The sequence below is a fragment of the Arachis duranensis genome, chromosome 1 (genome assembly GCF_000817695.3).
Source record: "Arachis duranensis cultivar V14167 chromosome 1, aradu.V14167.gnm2.J7QH, whole genome shotgun sequence".
NCBI lineage: Eukaryota > Viridiplantae > Streptophyta > Magnoliopsida > Fabales > Fabaceae > Arachis > Arachis duranensis.
This window is the reverse complement of record NC_029772.3, coordinates 80,442,619-80,443,255: the sequence shown is the minus strand read 5'-3', so window position 1 is coordinate 80,443,255 and position 637 is coordinate 80,442,619.

Sequence of the window (637 nt, the reverse complement as noted above, 5' to 3'; positions counted from 1 at the left end):
TCTTCTTCACCCATTCACCAATCACCTCAACACCTCTTCCCCAAAAACCCTTCACCTATCAAATCCCATCTTTCTCTTCACCACTCACATGTATCCTTCATAAAATCCCACCTACCTCACCCTTCAAATTCAAACCACTTTCCCTCCCAAACCCACCCATACATGACCGAACCATGAGCCCCTCCCACTCCTATATAAACCCATCTTCACTCCTTCATTTTCACACAACCTAAACCCCACTTCTCCCCTTTTTTTGGCCGAACACAAAGCCATTCCCTTCTTCCTCATTTCTTCTTCTTCTACTCCCTTCTTTCTTCTTTTGCTCGAGGACGAGCAAACCTTTTAAGTTTGGTGTGGTAAAAGCATTGCTTTTTGTTTTTCCATAACCATTTATGGCATCCAAGGTCAGAGAAACCTCTAGAAAGAGGAAAGGGAAGGCAAAGGCTTCTACCTCCGAGTCATGGGAGATGGAGAGATTCATCTCAAGGGTACATCAAGACCACTTCTATGAAGTTGTGGCCTTGAAGAAGGTGATCCCCGAGGTCCCTTTTTCACTCAAAAAGAGTGAATATCCGGAGATCCGACATGAGATCCGAAGAAGAGGTTGGGAAGTTCTTACCAACCCCATTCAACAAGT